Below are 27,381 nucleotides of genomic sequence, written 5' to 3' on the forward strand. Positions count from 1 at the left end.
ACGCTGAAGTGGTCACTGCTGTGTCTTTGTTTGACCCGGCATAATTGATGCCACTTATAGCCAATTATTTACATGAAAATATTGCAAAATAATATAACAGAATTAAACTGATGACGATAAACTTTATGAAACGTCAATCAAATCCCAAACAGCAAACATTTCAACACTGAAAAGACGTTTATTTGAATGTTTACACCAGCACAAAGCAGCGAAAAATAGCATCTGAATTCAGTTTACACCAGCACAAAGCAGCGAAAAATAGCATCTGAATTCAGTTTCAGGCTTCAACTTCTGTAGTTGACAGTTGCTATGTGTAGGTGCACATCAATGTGCATGATTTAATGAATGGGTATCTAAATATATTTCACATTTCAGTTGAGAACAGTTGCCTGTGGTGTTTTTATATTAGTTTTTATATTAATATGCCAGTTTACTGAAATACTTCCCAGGAGAGAGTCACATCTTCTGATGCAGATTACACAAAGCAAACAGTCTAAAGTAACTCAAATCCTTTCAATAACAATCTGTTCTGTGATAGATACAGATGGGGCTCATACAGTAGGCGGGCTAACATATACATACACTGCAAATTGCTCATGCAGCTTTTTGATTCCCTTGAAACTAATTTAAAAACTCTACACTGAGGCTGCAGACGAGTGAGGAGGACAGTGACAAATAACATCGAGTGGAGTGTGGTGCTGTTCATTAGAGCCCTTATCCAATTTCACACTCGCACTGGACCCCTTTTTTTGGATGCCCTTTCAAAGCAAAGTTCTGACGTTTCAGAGTTTGTCTGAGTTTCTTCAAACACCCGGAGGTGCAAGATGACAAATGTGAAATGTGCTGCCCTTTATGGTGAAGATTTCCTTGTCACACAGTATTAGAGTCTGAAAGTCATATGTATGCTTCTCTATGCTTTGACTATAAAAATACATTTGAAATTAAATTTAAGAATAGACAGAACAGCAGACAGAAGCATTAGAGCTGTTTTTTTGGCTGGAACAGAAAGTCATGTCTGACACTTAAGGCACATTTATAGTTGTGCATTAAAGGGATAGTTCAGATTATTTGAAGTGAGGTTGTATGAGGTACTTATCCATAGCCAGTGTTGGTGGCATACCAACAGCGTGGGGAAGCAGACAGGACTCCCAGCAAACAAGTGTACGTGTTTTCACCACTTTACCATGCCATTAGACCTCTTTCCAAAAAGGAGAATGAAACATTCATATTCTATGCTCTCTTTAATGCCACCAGACATAGTTGACAAAAAATCAAATTTTACCTCACATTTCACAGAAGTTCCTCTGCTGCCCCTTTAGTTTGTTTGTATTTTAGGTTTAGGTTTTGTACATGTGTACAGTACATTGCTTTATCTTCCGTGCTGGTCCTCCTGTCTGCTTCTCCAAACTGGGGCTGTGCCAACTGCCTTCTGCTGTAGGTAATACACTGACTTTGGGTAAGTACCACATTCAACCCCATCTCAAATAACCCATACTATAGCTGGAAGGTTACAGTGTCACTCTGAACTGTAGCAGTAACATCGGGGCTATGGCAGCTTCGAAAATCAACATATAAAGAATGGAAAAATTGCTCGATCTTCTCTGTGACACACATCTATCAAAGATATCTCCACAGCAAATCTTCTACCCGCTATCAATGAGTGAAAACTACTGCATAAAACAAAACATATGCCATATCTAAGGCATTTAAACATTTAAACATAGTTTAAGGTTCAATCATCCTGGTATAAAATTTTAAAAAATCTTCTCTTTTTTACAAAACTTTTCCTTTTTAGCTCTGTCTCTATAAATCATAGTCTTGGAATGGTATACCTGCTACTGCAGAAAACAGCTATTATTTATTTGTCATCCATAGTCAAACTCTGCTGACAATTTGGAAACTCAAAAGGAAATTCTGATATGTCTTTATAACGTATTAAATCACGACAGCTTCCTTCTTTTGAGCTGTGATGTCCTTCTACTACTTTTCTCAGCTGTTAGAAGATGTACCTCGCATCATGAACTAGCTCCCACATCACAAATAAAGGTAATGACTTGGCAAAAGCTGAAATGAAGATATGATGTACCACATCGACAGGGGCACCATTTTCTAAAGCTATGAAAATATTCCAGTTGCAGGAAACTGTGCTTAGGAAGGTTTATGATGATGTTTTAATGACACAGGCTAATAGGAGGATCTGAACCCCACACTGGGTTTGTTGTCAGACTGATGGCATCTTGGGTTGAATACTAGTTGGAATTCTCTCAAATGTTTAGGTAATTCACTTGAGTCTAGTCTGATTGCCCTTTCAGACGAGTTCATATTTGAATTATCCGCAGGACTACTGCACTGACTTGTATGGAGTGAAAAATCAATGCAAGCCGTCTTGATTTAAGATAATACTGTGTTTCCTGCAGGACCGGGCTTTCATACTGAAAAGTGTTCTACTGAGGAAATAATCTTCACTAAAAGGCACAAAAGCAATTTATGCAATTAGATTTTAACACTGGACTTGATGACTAAGGCATTATTGCAGAGGCTTGTGGGGAGTATTATGGCGCTGGCAGAATGACCATTTCCTACTGTTACATCAACAAACTGCCTAAATGTTACTGTTCAGCTGTGGGAAGTAAAAAAATGTACTGACCCACTGTGCTTGAACACACTTTTGTATTATGTTATGATGTGAAAGGTTTATTGTTATACCTGATATTTTCATGTTATTGTGACATACAAACCTATCACATTATAACAAGAAAAGTTTCTTGTTATAATCTGCATAATCTGTGTCGTAATAATGAGAAAATATCATATAACATGAAAAAATAATGTTATAACATACGTATCTGTTGCGAAATTTATTGATTTTTACGATAAATCTGTTAACATAACATGGAAACACTGTAATTATTTAATTGTAAAATGATGGTAAAACCAAAAGAGCTGTAAATAAAAATGTGAATGCAACATTTTTACTTGTATTTTACTGTTTTCGTTTTAGACATTTCCTGCGTTGTGCTTTTGCGTATTAATTACATATTTAAGCCACTTGGGGGAGCAGCAGAAATTTGTTATGGTGAACGTGTTAGCAAGAAAATATAGAGCTGAGTGGAACGCTATAATTCTCTGCAGGTTTGTCACTGCAAGCGTCCCCTACCACGTTACACATAGTTATTTGATCCATTGCTGATATAAAATTATTGATTTTTGCCGCTTTTATTTAAGGATCTGAGCACTTGGTCACACATGCATGCTGTACAGTGCAAGACAAATGCCTCATGCAGCAGAGATTGTGCAGCACTTATCTATTTACACAGATGTGAAGCATGCAGCTCTGTAGTCGAGTATGTTATCCTCTGTGGCCATGAGAGCTGTGTATCATACACAGATAAAAGCCTGAAGCTGTCTGAAGCAGAAGTGTGTAAATCTTTTACTGTACACTGAGCCACCTCTTTAAATGCCTCCCGCAGTTCTATTATTACCAGGGGATGGATTTCATGTTTGTCAAGGCAGAAAATAATAGCTTTGAAAGTGTTACGTTCATCCATGAAAAATGTGAAAAAGAAGAGCTCTGTTCAAATATGCTGACTGTGGGCGACTGCGCACTGTACCTCCCACATGGGAGAGGGGATCCCTTGATTTGTGTCCCTCGATTCAGCGATCACATATCATAAATGGTGTCGCGGTGGGGGGGAAAAAAGAGCAGAGGTGCAGATGGATCCCTGAGGCACCCCATTAAGCAAAGTTTAACATCGTAAGCATTTCTTGAGTTACACTGGTATCAAATGCACTGGTGCCTATGAAGTGCTTAAGGGTATACTTTTCAAGTATGGAATAAAAAGGTACATTCAGACTCAGGCTTTGAGCTCTTGGTGGGAAAAATAGTTAAATCAGGGTAAAATCTATTTATAACATCCCATTTACCATGCTCAGCATGAAGCAAAATAAACGTCCATCTGCTGTATGATAAGCTAGAAACAACCTTGGTACAGAAAAGTCTATTTAGCCAGCTTGAAGCGGGAACGGGAGATTCATTAGACTGCAGGAAGCTGGTCCTGAAAGTTGGCAAGCTCTTGCTTAGAGTTCCACTGAGGTTGGGAGATGTTCTGTAATTTCCGACCCCGAGCTAATCTGTACAGCATGCTGTGTGGTGAGAGTGCGATTTCCACTTGGGGCGGGGGGGGATGACAAATTTCTTTGCATTTGAACTCCCTCATGTCTTCCTTGTCACGTCTGTAATTAAATATGTGCTCCCTGGGAGACAGTGGGGTTCTGGGTAATAAAAAGCCTACTTTGTAAGCTCCCCCCTCCTCCTCTCTCTCCTCTGCTGTTTAGTTTGTGTTTGTCGGCATAGTGACAAACCCCAAGACACGCTTTACATGGAATTTTAATGCTTGCAAAGTTAATCTCTATATCTGCCAAGAAGCATATCTGCTCAAACCAGGCTACATCAGTTTTTATGCAGCTGAACAATCTTGTCTAATCTTAACTAAATGACTCGAACAGACGTCTCCTTTCATACAGCTCAGAATGCAAAAGACCATGTGGAAATACTGGGGGAGGGGAGGGAGGATGGGGGGGTCTATTTTTACAGCAAATTGGTGCCACTGTCTTGATGATATTTTTTCAACAAAAGTTGTTCCAGCCTGGGCTGCTTAGGGTTTATTCACATAAAGACTGATACTGTTAGTAGCTGGTAGTATAGCTTAACTCGCCCTCTAAAATGACTAAGGACGATAGCGCAGCAGAGTAAATCATTCCCTCTAATTTTATTTATTAGTCACTGCTGACCGGCATGCAATGTATTACTATTTTCTTCTGTTAGTTTTGTTTGTACGTGTATCACTCCTCACACTGGGGCTGTTTTTTTTTATTTTTTTCATGTGAGACATGTGGTGTGTCCGTACATGACTTGTTGTACTGTAACGGACGGCAGCCAAACACCACTGAGACTGGTTAGGTACAGTACACAGCCTGTAGACTCTGTGTTGGGTTATGTTGGGCTGATGAATGATGAACCGGAGGCCTGCATTTATTTCTGTGCTGACATGTCTGCCCATTCTTATTCCCAGGTCATGCCTTTTGTTACACCTGGCTTCAGTGTAAACCCATGCTCATTGGTTGAAATAGAAAGAACAGATAGATAGAACTCTGCATCTGGAGGCTAGGTTGATCTAGATAGAACAAGCTCAAATAAAACACCTAAATAGACATATTTTTATAGGTAAACTTGTATGTTTTATTTTAGAACCGTTTCCAATGGTTGCCATAAATGATTCTTTGGCCATATGAGTAATGTGTAACTTGTTTTTACAGTAGTTCAGTATTACAATGTATGTGACCTAACTAGCTTAATAGTTTTATGGCTCAAGTCACCTTGTGAGAAATCCCTGTTTTCTAGTTTGCTAACCTGCAGTTATCTAAAGTATTTCTCCATTTTCTAGCTTTTTATGAAGTTTTGTACAACTGTACACATCTGGCTGTGTGAAAGCTATTCCCATTCTTTTCAGATGCTAGTTTGTGTCCTATGCAACTTCTGTCTGCAGCATGATCCCGTGAATTTGAGAAGTTACATACAGAATATCAAAGCTGCTTTTCAGTCTCTCAGTTAAGGCTCATGTCCAGTCTCAGGTCTGTATTGGGCAAGTCCAAATCAAACTTGTCCTGATTTAGGAATTGGAAATAAAAAAAGCTTCATCTTCCTGTTCACGTCTGACATGGAAAAGCCACAGTGCAATATTTTCTATTCATTCTGAGGTAAACTCTCCTCACCATCTGGCCTTCAGGTCTCAAGAGCAGTCTGGCAAACAAGTCCATGTCCAGCTGAAAGTCTTTGTGACTCTAACAGTCAAACTGTTGCGTATTATTATGTTAAAAGGTTATTAAGAATTTGATTTATTCGTCTAACAGAAAAAAAAATCATCCCAATACTAGCTTACCATAATATCATCTTCAAGTTACTGTATGATTATCAACAATTCAGTCCAATTGTCTACAAATATGGAATGATATGTGAAATGCTGTACTTGTGTTACAATTTTTAACAATGAAAGTAAATTAGATTTGAACAATGTGTGCCTGACAGTGCCCCTAGCATACATATCTGGCCATAAATCCCCTTTTATCACTTCTGCATTCCTGAGGATAAATGTCCTCTATATAAAGCAGTATTAGGTTTCACTGTGCAAACACAAAACTGATGATATCTTCTTTATCACATGCATTTCTCATAGAGTATCTTTGTGATCAGGGTTAAGGGGTTGTTTTGAGTGTTTATCTCATATTTCTAACAACACAAGAAGCAGCCAGTTTTCAGATTTGTCGCCATGGTTCATTGGCACAGGTTTATCATGCTGCTTTTGTCAGCAAATTCATACAGTACTAATAACTATTTAAGCTGTTTCTTAAGCTTAAATTACTGTCTGAAATATACATTTTTTCATTTCTTTTAATGCTTGAATATAGACAGGTCTATCTTCAGAGTGGAAAATGAATTGTGGTTCTGATATTGCCATTTTGACAGCCTTTCCAGGATCATACTTGAGGTCTTACATGTGCTTCCCTTCAGTGTAAATGACTGTACAGTATGTGCAAGGAAGTGGAATACATTCCCCCAGAAAGCTGGCCAAACTCATACCATATCTCAGCTTTCATCAGACTGGATAATGCACTGTGGTTCCATTCTGTTGCCGTTGAGATTGCTGTTTCGACAAAAAGAAGGAAAAAAAGAAGAAGAAGAAGAAAAGAAAGAAAAAAAGGTTTCAGGGAAATGTGATGTTTATCATATCTGCCCTGATGCCTGCTGTGTCAGTATGTGGATCCTGTGTTTCTCTGTACACAAACTTGTTATGATGGACTTGGGTTTGTATTGTCAACTCAGCAAATGATCTGTGACGGAGGCTGTCTCAGAGCCCTGAACATGCAGTTAAAGCATGTTTGATATCACTGTTTTTCTATTTCTTTATATAATTGTGTAATTACATTTTGTATAGACTGTTTGTGAATATTTATTTATCTACCAGAGATATGGTATATAGCAGAATTTATTTTCCATTTCTAAGAAGAAAGACATTTTTATTTTGAATTTTGATATTGCTGTTTCCTCATATTTAGGGATACACCTTCATTTTTTTCTTGGCTCCTCATAGCTAATATTTTAAAAATTGTGATGTGGGCAGTGGAACCTACAGTAGGTGGGAGCAAACCACTGGGCAGATATGAGCCGTGATATCACGCATTGATTTGTGGACAACAATTTTGAAGTCTTGAGTTTGGCATTGTATAACTTGGAGCCAGAACTGACCATATTTAGAAAAGCATGGAACTGGTGGATCAGTTGGGTTGCAATTGGTTTTGAGATTTTTGTCAAGCAGGAAAAAAAAGAAGAAAAATGTACGCCTGCTTGGTCACAAACAACCGTAAAATATGTTTTTGAAAATATTTGAAGTGGGAAATATGCAATGCAGTAACACAAACTGCCTAGTTTGACAGTTTGAAATGAGTTTTGTGAGTCAGTAATTTGCACTGGATGGATTCATTGAGGATGACTAGTCATTCATAAGATAGCTACACATTGTTTTGTATAGATACTTATACCCTGCTTTATCATCCATTTAACTCTTATTTATCTTTAATTAATGCCATCTAATTGGGACTATGTTTTACAAAATAAACATGCTGCATGGAAGAAGACTTATTTAGATTAATTAGGAAAACCCGATACTCAATACAAGTGGACCTTTTTGTTGCAACCAATAGATCTGACCCCTGCCGGCCATTAGAAAGAATGCAGATTCAAAACACTTGCATTGGCTTCATTTCACAGACCCAGAAGCTCTGTCCATAATTATACTGTCGATGGTGGCAACATAGCAGCTTTTAACTAGCATGGGTATCTTACGACTCTTAGATCAATTTTACCACAGAACAATTATACAAGGATGCTTTATCTGAACCAGAGTCCTCTAAACCTCTAATGACCACGAGCTGGAAGATCTCAGAGGCCCCGAGCTTTATCTGCACTTCCCAGAATCAAGTCTGCAGCTGGCTCTGTAGGTGTCCATGGAGGTCCAAGAGAGGACAAGGGACCTAGCTAGCTTGATAAAAAAGTAAAGTAAAAGTAAAATAAAAAGACATTTTTATATAAATCTGATCAAATTGCAATTAACTGCAGCGTATGGATATTGTGTAACATGGGAGTGTTCTTTTAACCTCCTGACTAAGAAGTTTGAAGTTTGGGTTCATTAAAATTGACATCTGCTGCCTGCGATCATCTTGTCCCTAGATTTTAGTAGATAGCTGACAAACACAAGCTGCTATTTATATAGCAGCTCTAATTAGATCAGTTCCCCCTCCACATACATACATACATTAGTTTGATATGTCTGTAATGTATTGCAGAAGCATCAAACTAATTATTGCTGCAACACCCTGTAAGATAGTTTAGCTAACTGTAATAAATGATTTCATCAGACACTTTCCAGCCAATCAGAAATCAGTATTTTGTGTTGTCAAAGTATAAAGCATGCAATCAATTTTATAGTATTTTGTTAATGTGATTGTTCATTTGTTTGCAGACTTGTGTTAATTATATTATGGTTTGTTTGCTAAGCAGTAGCAAAAATGGACAGTATGAATGACTCAGCAGATACCTAGCCAAGATCTGGTAGCCTGGTTTCAGACTTATGAATCACTGCCCGCATCTCAGAGATTTTCAGTGATACGTATAAGTCTGGTCTTGTGTCCACTGACAGCTGTTTGCCCAGTTGGAGAAATAATCAATCAAAGATCAGTCAATCGGAGCTTTGTAAGCAGGATTCAAATTGTGCTAGAGCCAGAAAAATAGCCTCATTCATTACAAATTGTGACAGAAAATGATGTCCACAAAATGTATAATCAGTGCATCTGTTCAGGTTATGAGTCAACTTATACAGGAAAAACAGCAACTCATAAGTCAGCAAATGTCTTCAATCATGATGAAAACTGTTAAATGCAGCTTTAGTATCTACTAAAGATGGCAGGGATGATATCACACTCACTACTCATTGTTAGGACATAATTAAAAGAACAATCAACATATATTTATGAACAATACAGTATGCCAGACAATGAAAATGTAGTCTGAATATGTGCTTAAAGATTTGAGGCATACAAAAGTCAGTTTAGCATTTTGGAAACATTTTGGGAATCCGGTGACTCACTTGCTGATCTCTCTACTTCTTGCATTTTCAACCACTACAACGGGAGATCAGAACAGATCAGCAGTCAGAAAATCTTTGTTTTCAAGCCAAAAACACAGTTAGTTGTTCCATTCCTCCAGTGATGTTACCACTACCACGCGCTTACATTACCTTTGCTTACTTGTTTGCAGTATAAAATGTGTTTTTTCGTGTATGTGTCAACTCCAGTCCACTCTAATTCACAGGAACAGGCAGTTGTGGTGGAAGAAGCTGTGAAAACTGACACTGAAAGTTTGTTCTTTTACTGTACTGCTTGAAACTACTGTAATTATGACCACTTATTCTCAGCCAGTAATTCACAAGACTTTGGGGCAATCTTTAAAAACCTTGTAATGATTAACACATTTTCTAATCTAATCAAACATTACCGGTCCCACTTGGGCAAACAATATGAGTTTCATTGATAAAATAGCTGTTTAAATCACCCAAAGGTGTGGTTTTCCTTTCCTTGGCCATAATGTAATGTGGATCATTGTTTGAGTCCTACTTATTTCCCTGCCAGATTCTTCCTCCATTACTAAGACCACTTCAGAGCTGTCTTTAATGGACACATTTGGGCTGCAAGCCAACAGTCGTTTTCAACTCTGCTGCTCTATGAAATGACTCACAATTAGCTCCATTGAGGTAACTGTCAGCGCACTAATCTCTGGCTTTTTCCATATAATTAAAGGAGAGGCTTTCAGCCTGTTTACACAAAAACATGATCAGATTCTTGGGAACAGTGGACTTGATGATGAGCCGGGCTTTGTGTATGATCCCCCTGAGGCTTCATAGTGTGTCAGAGACTTGACGGACCATGTTGGGAGCCAGGTCACCTGCATCAACCGCCTCCACCCTACCCCCAGGATGATGAGCATGGTGGACAGATGAGTGTTGACTCAGCGGTGCTACTCTGCCCTAAAACATGAACATGTCTCCGTAGGTGGTGGCCCAAAAAGTAACCTGAACCAACCAATAGAAATTTACCCATAGTCCCATAGTTTTTGCTGGTACAGTTTTGATAAATATAAAAAAAAAATGGTGTACTGTATTATAGATTTGGCAGATTGACAAAAAGAGTTGTATGTAGATAATTAAATACTTAATCTCACACACACTTTCACACACACATCTACAAGTTATGTAATTGATGCATGTTAATGGGAGATCTTTGACTCTTTAATCTATCTAGCATTTAATTATGGATTTCTATATTTTAGCTTGGCATAATATCTGGTGAGAATTTCCAAAGAAGTTTCTTGGAGTGGACACGATTGTCAAACTTCTTGGAGAAAACCATCTTATCTCATGAGCTGCTTGTGGAGATAACACATTATTTTAACATACCACTGTATATTCATCGAGTGAGTGTTTTTTTTTTCCTCATAGGATGGATGAATGATGCCCATAATGTGACAGGATGTTCATTGCCAAAAACACAGACGTTGAAGAATTGTTAACAAGGATTCAGGACAAGTTTTACTGTGAGATGTGTCAGAGCATTGTTCTAATGTGCTGAAGTGGTGAATTGTAGGATGTGAAATGCATAAGCTGTCATTAGTTTTTGAAATGGCTGTCATACCTGTTTTAATAGGCACCTGGATGTCCATCCTGTGGGAAAATCCAACTTCAAAGAAGTCAGAGAGATTCTACTTAGTGATGAGTCACATATTTGAACCTATTAAAAAAACTTACCTAATGCCTATAGTTTAATCTGACTCTAATGAGTCTGGTGACTTGCAATTATGAAGTTTCATATTAATCTCCTTATATCTGCAACTAAACATGAAAACTAATAATTCATCATTTAAAATTATCCATTATGCAAGCAAAAGGTCACTTCACTTTTTTTTATTTTTACACAGTCAGGAAAGAGCATGTACAGTATGTTCTAAATCAGTTTCCAGTCAGCAAAAAATGAATTCTTCGATTCACTCAATCCAATAACATTTGGAACACATAGAAGAGCCAGGTGATTAAATCAAATTAAATTGTATTGCTATTGAAGTAAGCAAATATGTGGAAGATCTGGCCAATTCCATGCCTCGAAATCAATGTCAGTATAAAGAATGGCAGAGCATTAATGACGTTAGCCATACGTTTTCGAAATATGCGAAATATGCTTCTTCCAACTCCCTGTTAATCTAAATATCAGCAAAGATGTGGATCAAAAGCAGACCTGAGGTGTGCTAAATGGAGCCTTGGTGCTCTAATATGCCATCATAATGGCTCTTACTTGTAGATCAAAGCGGCCATGCAGAAAATTATGCATAACATTAAGCATGCATTATGCATTAAGCCTTAATATGATTTGAACGGGTGAGTTTAAAAAAAAAAAAAAACATCTGCACCTGTACAGTTGTTATAAATGTTTATTTCTGCTGTGAAGTTGGACATTTTAATATGGACATTTATGGAGATAATGGACATATGGCATATGGAGACTTCTGGAGCCAGCCTCAAGGAATTACAGTTTTTAGCACTTCCGCATTGGCTTCATTTCCCAGCACCAGAGACTGCCACTTGGTTGAAATCAAACCTTTTTTAGCAGCTTCCATGTGAATGAACGAGGCCCAGCCTCCAACGCTGTATCCAGTTCTCTGTGTACATCCATGTTTAAAACAGACAAACAATTCATTCCTTCTCCTTTTGTGTCTTTTAGTCTGCGAAGCTGATAAAAAGACACAACCCTTAGTGCCACTTCTCACAGCCCCTTGCACGACAGGGCTTGACAGACCTGTCTCACTTACTTGCAGTTGCTAGGCTATAATTGGACAACCACTATAACTGTTTGAGGAAAGAACTTTGTACCTGAGCACAGTACGCATGACAGAATAAAGGTCCATGAAAGAAAGATGGGAAAAGTTAGGACATTTCACTTCTTTAAGAGGAGATTTGGGGTCAAGGGGAGAGAGGAAATCTCATCAGTGAATGAGTGGTGATGAGATGGAGTCACTGAAAGCTGCTGTGGGTGTAATAAATATAATATGTGTATGTGTGTGAGATAGAGGCTAGAGGAGAGGGGGAGGAAAGGAGAAGGATGGAGAGCAATTATGTCATAGAGGAGAGTAAGAAGGAAAGCAAAAGAGGGGTGAGTGAAAGGAGAAAGTGAAAAAAATAAGGAGTAGAGGAGAGGATATGGAAGCTGAGAGGACAGTAGAGGATGAAGAAGAGAAGAGGAGATGAGAGGAAGAATGACAAGAGAGTAAAATAGGAAGAAGAGAAGGGGAGGATAGAAGGGAGGAAGGGGGCAGTCTGCAGCTGAAAGGCTGGATAGTTAACTGTCAGATTAGCTTACCGCCCTCAGAGGCTGTCTTTGTAAGGGCGGCTGGTTGCTGGTGGTAGTTGGTGCTGAGACTGGGGCCCTGTACCTGTGACTCACTGGCCACAGGTGTCAATCAAACTCGACCTGGCTGCCACAGGAATGTGGAAAACAAGGCTGTGTGGTCCCAGAGACCCAGAGCAAGCTGCATCTAAAGGCGGCCAGAGCTACATAGTGACGGCTGAATCACACATTCAGCTGCTCGCTGCATTGCAGGTAACACCTGGGGGCGAGGAAGACAGAAAATACACCCCTATCTCTGCCTCCGCTTTGTGTTTTTTTAGGAGTTGTAATCATACGCCAGGTTCTCCTGCCTCGAGGCGATGCGAGCAGAGGTTATTGTTCAGTCATCTAACAGTGCGCCTTTCTTCCTTCTCAGGTTCCACTTGAGAACTTTCATTTGTCGAGTCTGAAAGGTTTTCTTTTTTTCTTTGAAAGTTTACAAGCCACTATTTCTTCAGGCGAAGACACACCTGCATCACATCAAATAAACTTTGATGGAATCGGCAAATTGTCAGTCTGATAATATACGATTAAAACTTGCAATTTTCAAATTTTTGAAGGCTGTCTGCTGCTTCCCGCTGCCGCCATCGGACTGCTGAAACTCACTTTAATCTTTTATATATTACTGTGTACAATATCGCGAATGCATAGGACAATTTATGAATTGTCAAGATGTTGCACAAGAGTTGTAGTTGGCGCGTTTCTTGTGTCACGCGCCATGCATGCTTGAACCAAAAGTTTGAATCGGCGACAGCGCCGGTTGTTCACTGTCTTGTCGGGACAAAGCGCTGGATAAACATAACCGTAGGGACTTCATTCTAACAGTTGCTAAGTAGGATTTGCGGTGGAATGTGTTTGCGTTGTGTATTTTACAGTATTAGCAATCATACGGTTGTGTGTGTTTGCTGTGCAGAGCCTCCACACAGTGTGTTGATGAAGAGCAGTGTAGGCCTACTTTCCGCGCATCTTGCTAACATTCATTTCTCTCTAATCATCCACTAAATACATTTTCTAAATGTATATGTGGCAATAATTGTTAAATTAGTTCTTCTCACTTGACAGTGAGGTTAGGGTAGTGCCCGTCAACGGGAGTTTGAATTGGCGACAGACAAAACATTGTGTGGGAAAAGGTTTTGCAATTTATTTTGCGAGCAAAAATGTGTTTGGGACGCGCAAGCTCTCAATTCACATATACCGGTAAAAATAAATGTGATAAGTACATACTCACATAACTTACTGAGAAGTGTAACTGTGTAATATACAACTGCTTTACACAGACAACAACAATCAGATATGTAAACTAGAAAATTTCTAAAGAAATTTTGAGTGTGCTACACACTATTGACACTGCTCAGCAAAATCATACATTTGAATGGACTCTTATTTTGAAGGGATTCTTATTTTGAAATACTTTGAAATTTATTTACTATTTTTGTATTTTGCCATGTAAATGCCTGATTATTTTCTTGTGTAATATTATCTCGTTATTCTTCTTTTATTTGTAGGTCAATTCACTCTGTGTGTGGGCCCTACATTCTTCAAGACTGACCCATACACCAGTCCCATTCCCCAGTGTAACAATTTCTTGAAGGTGTTGGACAGGACACATCTTTCTGCAGCGAAAATGAACACACTGCGTAAGTATGTAACTCCACCAAAGGTGGCCTGCAATGTTCAGTGAGACTCAGGTGAGAATGTTTGATAATTTGTATTTCCACCAAGAAACATTCATTTGTTTATTTAAACTCTGAGAACTGGTGTCTGTCATTGAATGTTTCCTATACTGTCCCTTCACTCATTCACTTTCCTTGGAGGACACATCTACTGGACACTTTAAATGAGGTATGTTTTTATTTCACTTGTTTCACAAATGTGCAATAAGTAATTTAAAGGAATTTGAAATTATTTGTAAACTGTTGATTTGATATGCAGGAGCTTCAAACCAACATCCATGATGTCATGGCTGAGGAGGATCCAGCAGAAGTGGCCATTGTCTTTGAGGGACACCAAGTGCTAGGTGTGGAAACTGAACCAAGGCATGTGTGTTGCTCATGAGGTTGATCTATGCCCTTAACCTTGAGTATCCCAAGACACTGGAAAATACCTTGGAAGTATTCCAGAAACTTTTCTGGAGCTTGACATAGCAAAGCCTTTCAAGAAGGTCCACAGCCTCAAAAGCAAGCTCATGGAATGAACTGTTTATATGAAGGTTCTGGTATGCTTGACATTTATAAGTCTCCTCTTCCTCTGCCTATTCTGCACAACATTGCTTTACTTCCTCCAAAGCAGAGTGAGAAAATGTGATAATATATCATAACCTCACGCAGCAACCTGTAGAAAATGATGAGGTTTTATGTGTAACCCTTGTGCAATGCAAACTTACTATTTTAGCATGACTGACTGTAGCTTCATTATGTGTGAAATCATCTGTATGTTGGACAAAGTTTGCTGTGAGATGGCACTTTCCGCTCTCCATTTTGTTGTTTTGTTGCACATTTTCTTGCAAATTTGTCTTAGTTCCTTCAAAATGAGTAAAGAAATGTGATAAAACTATATTATAAACTCACACAACAACCTGAAATCATCTTTATATTAGACAAACTGCTGTCAGGTGCACTTCAAGGTCTGAATTTCTTGTTCTATTGCCACATTTCCTGTAAGAAAATGTCATAGTACCATAAACTCCTCATACTACAGACAACGATGAAGCTATGCATGCATATGTACATGAACTGTATTTTGGACACATTTTCCTCTCAGGGGCACTTTAAACTTTAAATGTAAAGTTTTTGTTGTTGTTCTTGTTTTATTGTGCAAAATGTCCTTACTTCCTTCAAAGAAGAGTCAGAAAATGTGATGTTGTGCAGAATGTTGCATATTATTTTAAAACTATTGAACACTTTTGAAGCTGTTTCATCTCTCCCTTGCTCTACTCTTGTCCCCTGTAGCAATAATTTATTCTCATATTTTTTGATACAGTTGTTCATTTGAAGCTGTTGCTCTGGTCCTCTTTGTATCTTTGTTTTTTATGTTGAATAAAAAACATTGACATGATCACTGTCTGACAGTAAGTTTTTGGATAAATCTTACCTTCCCTGATTAAGTAACAGTTAATTATTTTATATTTTATTTTCCGGACTATAAGCCGCTACTTTTTTTCCCACGCTTTGAACCATGTGGCTTATACAAAGATACAGCTTTTCTATTGATTTTTCTTCAGCCACCACGGGGCGCTCTAACAGGAAGTGCAAAAATGAGACAGACAGGGAAAGTCAAGGTGCAAAGAAGAACATGCTAGTTTTTATTTAGCACATGCAACACAATACGCACGACGGATTATTAACAGCCAATTATTTTCACACCCTCACCCCCTCATCATGGAAAGCACACGAAGAAGTTCGTATGATGCAGCTTTTAAGTTGAAGGCCATCGATCTGGCTATCCAGGAAGGAAATAGAGATGCTGCACGTAGCTTGGCGTTAATGAATCCATGGTGAGCACTTTTACTGCCGTGTTACAGGCACGGTTCGGAAACAATCAGTTGAGGTATATAAATAAACATTTACGGTAAGAAATCTTTCAGTGTATCTGGTAAATATCTCATTTCTCAACTTGGATATTGGCGGCTTATAGTCCAGTGCAGCCTTATATATGTAAATTTGTCTTTATTTTTTAAACTTAGTGGGTGCGGCTTTTATTCAGGTGCGCTCTATAGTCAGGAAAATATGGTACTCATATCAATTAATTTTGAATAATAATGATTAAGTAAATATCTACTAATATTCAATTGTTAATATTACCCAATTTTAGTGAGTAATTAGTTGTGGAATGTACTGAGAAATATGAGATAAACTTTACTTCATTTATTTGAGTATTTTATAGCTTTTGATTTGAGGTAATCTTTACCCAATATATGGAGTTAAATCTACCCAAACAAAGTGAGTGCAAATTGTTTCCTCAGTTTTATTGGGTAAATTCTATAGGTTGTTTTTTACAGTGTATTGTTAACCTTGGTATGCCTTCAAAATGTGTGTTTTATAATTCCAACCTGTCTGCTAATGCAGATAAAATGGTGCTTGGAGATCTTTCAGACTCCCTCTTTAATTATGAACACTAAGTGTTAACCCTCACATTTCAGGTTATTGGTAGAATTGTACCCATGTTTCCACAACTGATATTACACTCATTACTGCCTACTTAATAGTGCATAGTCTTAAGTGAATCTCTGTGTGTTCAAATAGTTTTCCCTGGTTGTTTTTATCACCAAAATAAGAAGTATTGATTTTTAATGCACCTTCAGATTCACTTTCTTTAACTCAACCGATAAACTAAACAATATATAGTGCACTACACAGAGTTCCTGTATCATGTTTTTCTGAATGCAATTTTTTTATTTATTTACAACAAGTGAAATGAACAATAAAAGAAAAAACAAATACCACATCTCTACACAACGTTTTCACAGAGGGAAATTTCAGTACAGTTCGTGGTCTCCAGACGGGAAACAGCAGCAGTTTTTTTGCAGCCAATTCACAAAACATCTGAATTTACTCTTCTTTGTCTTTTTAACTGCTGTAAAAGTAGAAACCACAAAAGAGTCTGGACTGGGTTCTGGCTGTTTCTCGGTTTCATCCAGGCTTCTGGTGAAGATACTCTGGACAGCAGTTTGTGTGTGAGGTTGAGCACTGGTTGTGAGGTTATCCTCCACTGCAGAGTTAACAGGAGGTTCATCAGGGGGGGTCAAGGGATGTGGTAGAATAGGAACCACAACCGAGTCTGGTTCTGGACTGGCAGTGTGGGCAGGAGGTTCATCGGTGGTGGTCAGAGGACATGATGGAGTAGAAACCACAGCCGAGTCTGGTTCTGGACTTGCAATGTGAGTAAGAGGTTCATCAGAAGTGGTCAGAGGACATGATGGAGTAGAAACCACAGCCAAGTCTGGTTCTGGACTGGCAGTGTGGGCAGGAGGTTCATCAATGGTGGTCAGAGGACATGATGAAGTACAAACCACAGCCAAGTCTGGTTCTGGGCTGGCAGTGTGGGCAGGAATTTCATCAGAGGTGGTCAGAGGACATGATGGAGTAGAAACCACAGCCGAGTCTGGTTCTGGACTGGCAGTGTGGGCAGGAATTTCATCAGTGGTGGTCAGAGGACAAAGTGGAATAGAAACCACCCCCGAGTCTGGTTCTGGACTGGCAGTGTGGGCAGGAATTTCATCAGTGGTGGTCAGAGGACATAGTGGAGTAGAAACCACGTTATACGGATCTGGTCCAGGTTGGGCAGGAAGTTCATCAGAGGTGGTCCAAGGACATAGTGGAGTACAACCACACAGCCGAGTCTGTTCTGGACTGCAGTGTGGCAGGATTCTCAGATGGGTGGCGAGGACATAGTGGAGTAAAACCACAGCCGAGTCTGGTTCTGGACTGCAGTGTGGGCAGGAGGTTCATCAGAGGTGGTTCAGAGGACATGATGGAGTAGAAACCACAGCCGCCGAGTCTGGTTCTGGACTGCAGTGTGGGCAGGAGGTTCATCAGTGGTGGTCAGAGGACATGATGGAGTAGCAAACCACAGCCGAGTCTGGGTTCTGACTGCAGTGTGGGCAGGAGGTTCATCAGTGGTGGTCAGGGACATGGTGAGAGTAGAACCACAGCCCAGTCTGGTTCTGGACTGGCAGTGTGGGAGAGGATATTCATACAGTGGTGGTCAGGACATAGTGGAGTAGAAAACCACACCCAATCTGGTTCTGGACTGGCAGTGTGGCAGGAGTTCATCAGAGGGGGGTCAGAGGACATGATGAGTACAAACCACAGCCGAGGTCTGGTTCTGGACTGGCAGTGGTGGCAGGATTTCATCAGTGGTGGTCAGAGGACATGGTAGAGTAGGAACCACAGCCGAGTCTGGTTCGGACTGGCAGTGTGGCAGGAGGTTCATCAGAGGTGGTCAGAGGACATGGTGGAGTAGAAACCACAGCGATTCTGGTTCTGGACTGGCAGTGTGGGCAGGAATTTCATCAGTGGTGGTCAGAGGACATGGTAGAGTAGGAACCACAGCCGAGTCTGGTTCTGGACTGGCAGTGTGGGCAGGAGGTCATCAGTGTGGTCAGAGACATGATGGAGTACAAACCACAGCCGAGTCTGGTTCTGGACTGGCAGTGTGGGCAGGAGTTCATCAGTGGTGGTCAGAGGACATGGTAGAGTAAGACCACAGCCAGTGTGTTGGTGTCTGGACTGGCAGTGTGGGCAGGGAAGTTCATCAGTGGTGGTCAGAGGACATAGTGGAGTAGAAACCACCCCCAAATCTGGTTCTGGACTGGCAGTGTGAGCAGGAGGTTCATCAGTGGTGGTCAGAGGACATGGTAGAGTAGGAACCACAGCCGAGTCTGGTTCTGGACTGGCAGTGTGAGCAGGAGGTTCATCAGAGGTGGTCAGAGGACATGATGAAGTACAAACCACAGCCGAGTCTGGTTCTGGACTGGCAGTGTGGGCAGGAATTTCATCAGTGGGTGGTCAGAGGACATGGTAGAGTAGGAACCACAGCCGAGTCTGGTTCTGGACTGGCAGTGTGGACAGGAGTTCATCAGAGGTGGTCAGAGGACATGGTGGAGTGGAAACCACAGCCGAGTCTGGTTCTGGACTGGCAGTGTGGGCAGAATTTCATCAGAGTGGTCAGAGGACATGGTGGGAGTGGAACCACAGCCAGTCTGGTTCAGTTTCATCCAGGCTTCTGTCAAAGACATTCTGGATGCCAGTTTGTGCAGGAGGTTCACAGAGGGGTCTGAACAGCTTGTGAAGTCTGAGGCTGAAACAGGCACATATCTCTCCCACTGCAACATTAGTGATGGTGTTCAGCCATCTGCTGCAAAGCTGTTGAGCCGCTTCACCAGGACATCTTGAGGGTAACCCTGTCTAACCTTTTCCTGGATAGACAGGACCATGTTGTCTCTGATGGAGGAGGAAAATTGGCCTGAAGGAGCACGGAGGACAGAGCCTTGGATACCCGGTCCTGAACTGCTTTTGTGACCCCAACCAGCCATTTACTCAGCTGCTGGGAGGGCATGTTGAAGGAGGTGTTTGGAGGGGCAACCAGAAGCCCTGCAGGACTTTTGGAAGCACTTTTAACACCACCTCCATTGGGCAGAGCAGTTTGGACTTGGGGCCTTTTTCCTGCTGCTCAGTCAGGATCCCAGCATACTCAGGGCCTGGCTGATGATCTTGGGATGTCTGCAGGTACAGTCATTCAAAGTTAGTTTTAAAAACACTTCAAAGCAACACAAGGAACACAAAAACCCACTGCTGAAGTCAAAGGTCTGGTGAGGTCAGGAAGGAAAAGAGTTCAGGAGCCTCTGATGTCTTATGCTGTATTATTATTGACGCTGCCAAGGAGAATTAGAACACTATCAAAGTAATCAGAAATGCCTGAGTCAGTCTCAAATTCCTCCGAATCTCCTGGGGATAGACTTTAAAACCCAAAGATAAACACCAGAAATACACACCCCAGAATTAGTCAAAGAGAATGTATTTACCCATGCAGGTGTTGTTGTCATCATATTGTAGCTGAGAGACACTTGTCTGTTTACACAGATTGGACGTCAATGGCAAGCTATTCTATGGTCTAAAAAGGCAGCAATGTCTCTTCGCCCTGGCCATCACAGTGTTGAGATAGACTGGCACCTACTGTTCTCAATCAAGCCAAACAATTAATACTGCTGAGGACCTCAAGGCCCACACCTGACCTTGTGTAACCTAAGGATAGAAAATGCCATAACATTGGATCATCTCCTAGGGTAGTTAGAGCCAGAGAGTATTATAATGGCTTTGTAATTCTTCTCTCTCTTCTTGTAAGAATCATAGCTAATCTGAAGGTCAATTTGACTTTATTCAGTGTCTTGTGTAACTATAAGTCAGCATCACAGGGGCTAGCATCTGTAAAAGGAAAGAATGGATTGAAATTTAAAATTGCTATTTTCAAAACATGGTTTTCTGCCACCTTTGCATTTCACAAACAGTTGCGAAATCTTTATTATTATTTTTTTTTTACATTTTTGTGACAACAAACAAATCACTTACGATAGATACTCTGTCCAATGACAGACACACAGAAACATGTCTAGTGAAAGCTTTTTAATCCAAAAATTTACTGAAAACATGAAAATAACAGTAAGTAACTTTTGTCAGTAAAAGTCTTTCCAAACAACACAGTGCTGTAGCCTCAGGTCATGTATAGATGTGCTGTTAGTGGTATCGAAGAATAACTGACGTATCTCAATTAAAAAAAAAAGATAATTAGACTGGTCAGCTAGAAAGCAAATGGTAAATCTTATTTTATAAGATTTCTGTGACATGTAAGCACCCTCCATAATTCTGTTATGTTGTTATGAACTACTGATACAAAACACAGACATTGTATGTATCCACTAGTTGTACCTTATATTCTTGGATCTGAGAAGGTAAAGCGAAGACAGTACCAGTAGAAGTTAAACCGCAGTGTTATTTATCATGCGGAGGACAGGATGTTCCTTTTGCCCATGTCATCAAATGTTTAACTTCAAACTCGGGTCTGTTTAGATTTTAGTCTCAGCCAAAATTATTAAAGAAACAAGAAGCCAATATTCATATTGGATTTCTTCCTTCTCTCTCACAGCCTCTCTCTTAAACCCCAGACTTTCATCATCTCTGGTTTCTGTTCTGTTTTCCAGCAGGTTTTTTGTCCACTGCAGTCAAATGAGTGAAGGTAAGCCATATTGCAAATTTTGTCTTTTGGATTGACTGAGTTGAACATAAGATGGCAAGGTCACTCACTCTGACCATCCTTCCCCTACTACTATTACTGTCAAATAGTCGTTAAATCTGGTGCAGATTCTCCTACTTATGTTAGCATGATGACAGTGGCAATATTACAGTAATATACTTTTGTTTTAGCAGATATAAACATTAATTATTTTTACATCTTAGTTGAACTGAATATTTTTTATCTTTCACAAAAATCACAAAAGTCACCAGGGTTCATCCTCACATCCAGCACAACATGAATGCCTGTACAAACTTTCATGGCAATTCATCTTCAATGGGTGGACTGACTAGACCAGAGAGAGCGAGCTCTTTTGCCAGATATTAAAAACTAATAAACTAATCTTATTTTCGGTCCTCAGAGGGTGAATTAATGTGTGTCCTTTTTTTGTATATTTTGTCACTTTTCTGTATATTTATGTGTGTGTGTGACCCCTGACCTTTTCTTCCTGACACTATCAGAACAAAATTGTAATATTAGGGGGAAAAATCCAAATCTCTTTGATAGTATGTAATTTAGGAGATTCAAATTTTGACTTTTTATTACACAGTGAGCTTTTCATCATCTGCATCAGGACAGACTTATATTTTTAAGGTCCAAAGAAAAGCAAAATCCGTATATTAAACTAATTACCCATTAAACTTTAGTCTTGTTCCAAACTCGATGGATTATGCTTTAAAAACACAACACTTGACCCTCTTTGATATAAAAGTGTAAGTATAACACATCGCCCTTTTAAACATTTAACTAAATTTTTAAAACATTTGTATTTGAAACTGCATTAATCACATTGTACATTTAATGATTTACCTGAACAATTTAGAAGCTGCGCCACGAAAAAGGACATTCTTTCAAAAACAAGCTATGTGCACTCAACAGCGTGAGATGTTTTCGATGCAGCTGTAGCGCAGACATCAGCCTCGGTGGCAGTGGAGCAAAATGCTGGGAAAGATTCAGAGAAATGTGACCGCAAAATGTGCCATTTGTTCAAAACTTTAAAAACGACAGGTTGTCAGCTGACACGTGCCAGACCTCCTAGCAGTTGATGTTTTGATTTTCCCCCCTCTTGCATTAGACATGGGGAAAGAAGACATGCTGTTAGGGGCACTGCTGTGCTGTACTCAAGCACTGATTGTTTACGTCCCGGTGTGAGTGGGCCTTACGACAGAGAAAGAGATTCACACAGGTTTTCTATTGAAAGAACTTTAAACAGTGAGTAAGCAGTAACTGAAGAAACTTATTCAATATGTTTGTAACACAGAGTGTACTGTAGAAAAAGTTAAACCGTACTTAGTTTTTTTCTTTTTCATTTAAAGCAAAATTGCAATGTATTGGTAATGTAATGTATTTTTTGCCATTATGTGTCCTCATTTCAGAGTGCAAAACCACTGTCATAAATATGGACAGTACATAGAAATTTTTTAGCCAACACACAAGCCAGCACAGCAACACAAGACAGTATATTACTTACTAGTTCAACAGCAGAAGCCCAGCTCAGCATCTGTCTTTCAGCCTTTTATTTCACAAAGCTTCACTAACGACTTAAAGTCAGTCCCAGATTTACTCTTGTCCAGTGGCTTCTTGCTCTTGCACTGTTTGGTCTTCGTAGCTTCCTCCACAGTGCTCTTCAGTCTCTTCACTCTGTCATTATGTCCAAAGAGGACATACATTTTTGCTTGCTCCAGCTCTGCTCCTCGTCAGCATGCCTCCATGCCCTGGGCCTGAAATACTCCTCTTCGCGGTGGTTCTAAACATCTGGGACAAACATTAACACTCCTCTGGTGCTGAGCTCACAGTCCACGCAGCAACCCAGCTAACAAATTGAGCGCGAGCATAGCTAACAGCAGTTACAGTTCGAAGAGTTGATGCAGAGCAGCTACAGGGAAACCAGGAACATTTTCTCAATAAAATATGATCCAGTTTAAAAATCACAGGAATAGTTGGTGTATGACTTGTCCCGTAAAGTGTTATCTACTTGTACAGTGATTATACACAGACCACAGGCTTACATAGTGCAGAACAGGACATCAAATTATTTAAAATCATTGATTTTACGGGGGGAAGTTATGCAATGTTGCCTAAAAAAACATGCTTGATTTATTTTTATCTATTTTAGATTATAATGATAACCCTGTGCAGTTGCATTGGACTCAGCACTGCATAGGTTTGGCATTTGCAGTCTACATTTTATTTAAATGATGAGTCACATACTTAGTCTATTCAGTGAAATGTATGCATGATAATTGGCGCTTATAATACTATCTTTTCTTCTTATAAATCCCTGCACACTGGAAATTATCTTAGACAGATCATTTCTATGTCTTTGGTGTGTACTGTTTCTGAACCTGGCAAAGGGCATTTTTATAAAAGGCACCTAAAGACATTTTTAAGGCAAATCTTTTTTTGGAATATTGAGTATTTGGAATAACAACTGAAAAATGATCTATGGATCATTGTATGATGCACTAAGGAAAATACTGAATGACCAAAGACATTAGGACTCATATTCTGAGGATCATAACTATATAAGATTTTTAAGGCAATCCGTCTACTATCAATGAAATATTTCAGTCTAGACTAAAGTAGTAGATCGACAACAGCACCCACATCACCAGCTAAAAATCTATACACTCATCTAACAAACATGTACATAAACATCCTAGAAAAAAAGATATACTGCAGTTTATTTTTTCTTTATCTAACTACATTGATATTTGAACTCTTCTTTTTAAGGGTTTTGGCTACAGCAGGCAGACACCTTGACGTGCATAAAGGGTGCAAACAAAATAAATCATGTGCCAAAGCACCCATAAAATAAAAATCACATAAACGCTGAGTGCAAGTCCAAATCGAGCCTATAAGCTTTCAATCGACACAGACCAGCAGACTGAGGAGAATCAGGGGCCAACACTATAAGATTTTGGCAAAATGACAAATAAAATGCTTCTTATTGAGTGTGTCTATAATTCTTCATAATCACAATTCATTATCATACCTCATACTGTAGGAAGTGAAATATTCAACAGCTTGAAAGAAATAGAACCTTCACTTCAGAAGGAGGTAAAGCATTACCGAATATATCAACTCTGGATCTTTTCATATGCAGCCATTAAGACTATGTGCACAGACAAAGAGTGGTGATGTTTAATAGCAAACAGACACTGTAGCTACACCTGAGCACCCAAATGCTGCAAAACATGTAGACACACAGAAAACTCCGCAGGCATCAATCTTTCATGCTCTGAAAATCAACCAAGGACAGTTGGAAGGAACCTGATGTGACTGTTTTAATCAGGCCAGAATCAGGGAGCAAATATAAATGACAAACACACACATACATCCGCACACTGAATGTTACATTTTCAACAGGATGTATATTTTCTGACTACTTCATTATAACGCAATGGGTAGTTTTCAATCAAGCCATTAATATTTTCAGTACTATTTTCAATTATTTAGCCAATTATAATTTTCAAAGTGATGTCTTCAGCTTCCTCGTTTTGTTCAAACAACAATCCAAAATAAAGTTATTGAGTTCATTATTATGTTGCGCTGAAAAGTTGCAGAAACGTTTGGTTATCTAACATAACCTCAGTTCTTAGAATATATGACGAGTGTCTCGCTATGGGGAGCAGCCTCCTGCAGCCCTGATAGAAGCATTTATCTCATCCGCCAATCTTGATTGGCCAGTGAATGTGTTCATCTGCGCCGCACCCAGTTGTCCATCTACTATTATAGTGCGCGCTGATAACATTCCCTCAATTCAATAAGCAAACCTCTTTTCACCGCCCAGCAAGAAGGGTCGTCTGGCGAGACACCTCACTCATATATTCTAAGAACTGAGGTTAGTTAGATAACCAAACGTTCTTCTTCATAATATTCACTCAGTGTCTCGCTATGGGATATGGTAGCTCCCGTATTGCCAGACAGTTATCGAACATACTGGCCAGTGAGGAGGGTCCATGGGTTCCCTTAGGACTCCAGGACCGCGCTTGCCACGCACAGCCCTGACACGTCAAGCATGTAGAACCGGATAAAAGTCAGAGGCGAGGACCAACTCGCTGCCGAACAAATGGTCCTGAACAGACCATCCCCTAAATAAAGCCCAGATGTGGCCATCCCGCGGGTAGAGTGCGCACGCACACCTGTCCCCTGCTCGTATACGCCAAAGCTATAGCCTCCACCACCCAGTGGGCAAATTCTGCAAGCTCAATCGGGGAACACCCACCACCTTAGGTACAAAGACCGGGTTGGGCTTCAGAACCTTACGTGTGTTTCCCGGGGCGAACTGAGCGCACGCAGGGCTCACAGATAGAGCATGATATCACTCACTCGCTTCGCAGAGGCGAGAGCCAGTAACAGCACTGTCTTAGGGACAGGTGTTTAAGGCTTGCTCCCAGCAATGGCTCAAATGGGGGCCTTTAAGCCCCTCCAGAAACCACCGCTAAATCCCACGGAGGTTTAGTGGTCTAGAGACAGGGAGAAGCCTAGGCGCGCCCTATAAAACCGCACACCAAAGGGTGGTTGGCCCGCTGTTTTGTCCCCAAATCCTATATGGCAGGCCGCTATAGCCGCCAGATAAACCTTAACCGTGGAAAAGGCTTTTCCTTTATCAATCAGGTCCTGTAAAACGACAATATTGGCTGGCACAGAACACTGAAAAGGGACGTGGCCTTGTTCGAGACACCACCGCTCCAACACTCCCCACTTAGAGTCGTAGAGCGACCTAGTGGATGGAGCTCTGGCTTTTGGATAGTGTTAACCACACTCTGCGGAAGCCCAGCAGTGGTCAAATGAGCAACTCACAGGCAGAGCCTGGCTTCAGCGTCCTCTCACAGACCTGCCCTCATAAATGCCACCCCAGCCAATAGGCTGGCATCCGTGGTGCCACCTTTCTGGACGAGACAGTGCCCATGGCACCCCCTGAGTCAGGAAAGATGGGGCCCGACAGTGGCACAGAGCCATCACGCAATCCGCCGTGAACGTTATCCACCGTGCACCATGACGCACGGGATCCAGCCTCGAGCGAAGCAACCCAGCGCTGAAATTCCTGCATGTAAAGATGTAAAGGCTGAGACGGGTCACGTGGATGGCTGAAGCCATCAGAACCAGCAGCTGAAGACACAGTCTGAACTGAACAGACCTGTGTCGACGGCTCCGGGCTCCCTCCTCGGCGGGAGGGGCGGGCCGGGCTGCTACGGCCGCTTCGGCATCTTGAAATGCGGCGGCTGGGAAGCGCTTGAGCAAACGATTTGCGCTGCACTGGAGGTGAAGGTGTGGGTGCTTTCCGAGGGAGACAAAATTTCCGAGGGAGACAAGCTGCCAACCGCTTGGGCTTGGTTGGCAGCGTCGGACGCCTGGAGGAGGCCGCAAATAGCCGGCTCGTGCTGCCCGGGCAGAGATGCGCAGCTACGGGGGCTTCCACCGGGAGGGCATTGGAGAGGAGACCCTGGGCTTCCAACGCCTCGCAGTCGAGGGATGCTGCGCCCGGGATGGGGCTCCTGTTGCTGTACGGGGAGCTCGGAGCTGCTCGCACTGGGCGGCCCAGTCATAGTCAGTCTACGGAACTTCCCGGCCATGACCTCGTCTCTCCTCCGCAGATGCGCCTAGGTCAGTGGTGGGGAGAAATGGGTCACCGGTCCGCAGAGGCTAGCTTGGCGGGCTAGCCTGCGTCTGAGGCTCTTGACCGTGAACACTTTGCAGTGTCCACAGGACCAGGGAATTTCGAGGGCTAACCTGGTGTGGTCAACCCCCAGGCAGTACTGCACACCGGGTAGGTGTCTCCCTGAAATTTTATTCCCGCAGCAACAAGCCAAGAGTCTCCTTGGTGTGAGGATTCTTAGTGGTCTCCATTTCGCCGACAAGCTGGAGTGGAGTGCTGTGAGAAAAGGTTGTGGCTAGCTGTGGTGTGCTAGCGTGGGTCGAGGGGGTGGGGGTAGCTGTGTGCTAGCTTAGCTCGACCGACTCGAGTGTCTGTGGAGGGGAGCCGAGAGGAATTCCGCCATGGAGGGGCCGGAAAGGAACTTACGGTCCGGTCTGGTATGAACGGAC

This window comes from Larimichthys crocea, chromosome I, assembly GCF_000972845.2.
Source record: "Larimichthys crocea isolate SSNF chromosome I, L_crocea_2.0, whole genome shotgun sequence".
In the NCBI taxonomy this organism is placed as follows: domain Eukaryota; kingdom Metazoa; phylum Chordata; class Actinopteri; family Sciaenidae; genus Larimichthys; species Larimichthys crocea.